This window comes from Salmo trutta, chromosome 14 (assembly GCF_901001165.1).
Source record: "Salmo trutta chromosome 14, fSalTru1.1, whole genome shotgun sequence".
Taxonomy (NCBI): domain Eukaryota; kingdom Metazoa; phylum Chordata; class Actinopteri; order Salmoniformes; family Salmonidae; genus Salmo; species Salmo trutta.
In genome coordinates, this window is record NC_042970.1 from 78112927 (window position 1) to 78115545 (window position 2619).

The window sequence follows — 2619 nt, forward strand, 5'->3', positions numbered from 1 at the left end:
GGTGGTTGTTTTCCGTTTGAGTTATTGTACCTGACGGAACTGTTGAGCGTTTATTTTTTGTTGTTCGTAGTGCATTCATTCAAATCCAAAGATGAGCACTGTACACGCTGCGCCTTGGTCTGTTCAAAACAACGCTTGTGACAGTAGGATGTATGTGAGTATGATGTATGTGAGTATGATGTATTGCACTGGGTAAAATTTCAACCTTGACATCATATAACAGTTGTATTAGTCATGGAGTCATACATGTCTTGGTTTAAAGTACATAAAAACACACGCACATGCACACACGCGTACGTCTTGGTCTACAGTCGCACACTCAGTCATATTTTGGCTGAGTGGACAGGAGACTGACATCTCCAAACAGACCATAGAATACTAGAACCATTGTTTTAGGAATATTCTAAGAATTACAAATATCCTGAGCATTCCGTCTGGGTCAGAACTGGCTGCAGGTTTTATAATGGAATTCTACCAACATCGAGCTATTCAAGAACACATAATCACTACACAGAATTGTCTATAAATGCTGTATGAATTCACAGCATTCTACATATCAACCTGTCCAACACTTCTCAAAACAACAATCCTTTTCTAACACAAGATGACCAAAAACAAACCAATGTAAACTGAATAAAGAACATTATTTTCTGCGAGTTTGAATGCCAGGCATTAACTGCAGTCCCCAACCAGACAGTATTTGCTTGCAATAATTAATTAGAATTAATAATAATTATGCATCCAGTCTCGTGAACCAATGAAAACCAATACCACAACCCAGACCTTTCAATGATCAAACTTACCTGGATAGTGAGGGACTAGACACTGGAAAGAGAGAGAGATGGAGAGAGTGAGGGAGAGAGTGAAGGAGAGAAAGAGACAGGGGATGGAGTTGAGATAGGGTAAGAGAGGGGGGTGTCCACTATCAGTCTTATATAACACACACACACACACACACACACACACGCAAACACACACGCAAACACACACAGACACACACACATACATACATACATACATACACAGCATTTATTTTGGGAGAGTATGGGAGAGGGACAGTGGGGTTCAAGACATGACGTACTAACACTGCCCTGGGGTCAGATCACTTTCTCAACATGACTAACCAATCAACCACTACTATTAATAAAACATTTCTTTGCTGTCCTCACTATCTACCTCACTATCTACCTCTACCTCTCTCACTCACTATCTACCTCGCTACCTCTCTCCCTCACTATCTACCTCTCTACCTCACTATCTACCTCTCTACCGCTCTCACTCACTATCTACCTCTCTCCCTCACTATCTACCTCTCTACCTCACTATCTACCTCTCTCCCTCACTATCTGCCCACTCCCTCACTATCTACCTCTCTCCCTCACTATCTACCTCTCTCCCTCACTATCTACCTCTCTCTACCTCTCTTCCTCACTATCTACCTCTCTACCTTTCTCCCTCACTATCTACCTCTCTCCCTCACTATCTACCTCTCTACCTCTCTCCCTCACTATCTCCCTCTCTATCTCCCTCTCTCCCTCCCCCCTCCCTCACTATCTACCCCACTCCCTCACTATCTACCTCTCTCCCTCACTATCTACCTCTCTCTCTCACTCTCTACCTCTCTCCCTCACTATCTACCTCTCTCCCTCACTACCTACCTCTCTACCCCTCTCCCTCACTATCAACCTCTCTACCTCTTTCCCTCACTATATATCTCTCTCCCTCACTATCTACCTCACTCCCTCACTATCTACCTCTCTACCGCTCTCTCCCTCACTATCTACCTCTCTCCCTCACTATCTACCTCTCTCCCTCACTATCTACCTACCTCTCTCTACCTCTCTCTCTCTACCTCTCTTCCTCACTATCTACCTCTCTTCCTCACTATCTACCTCTCTACCTCTCTCCCTCACTATCTCCCTCTCTCCCTCACTATCTCCCTCTCTCCCTCACTATCTCCCTCTCTCCCTCACTATCTCCCTCTCTCCCTCACTATCTACCTCTCTCCCTCACTATCTACCTCTCTCCCTCACTATCTACCTCCCTCTCACTCTCTACCTCTCTCCCTCACTATCTACCTCTCTCCTTCACTATCTACCTCTCTCCTTCACTATCTACCTCTCTCCCTCACTCTCTACCTCTCTCTCCCTCACTATCTACCTCTCTCCCTCACTATCTACATCTCTCCCTCACTATCTACCTCTCTACCTCACTCCCTCACTATCTACCTCTCTACCTCTCTCCCTCACTATCTACCTCTCTCCCTCACTATCTACCTCTCTACCTCACTCCCTCACTATCTACCTCTCTGCCTCACTCCCTCACTATCTACCTCTCTACCTCACTATCTCCCTCTCTCTCACTCTCTACCTCTCTCCCTCACTATCTCCCTCTCTCCCTCACTATCTACCTCTCTGCCTCACTCCCTCACTATCTACCTCTCTCTCTCACTAGCTACCTCTCTCTCACTCTCTACCTCTCTCCCTCACTATCTACCTCTCTCCCTCACTATCTACCTCTCTACCTCACTCCGTCACTGTCTATCTCTCTACCTCTCTCCTTCACTATCTACCTCTCTCCCTCACTATCTCCCTCTCTCCCTCACTATCTACCTCTCTC

General features: G+C 45.9%; 1 protein-coding gene across 1 annotated transcript in view; it reads right to left on the minus strand.

The window, feature by feature from the left end:
- Window positions 1–898, minus strand: part of LOC115147477 (parvalbumin alpha) — an 11875-nt gene extending 10977 nt beyond the window's left edge. Inside the window, exon 1 of the mRNA XM_029689725.1 lies at window positions 804–898. The gene's annotated coding sequence lies outside the window, so the exon portion shown is untranslated. The remainder of the gene's footprint in view (window positions 1–803) is intronic.
- Between the last annotated feature and the right edge of the window lie 1721 nt (window positions 899–2619).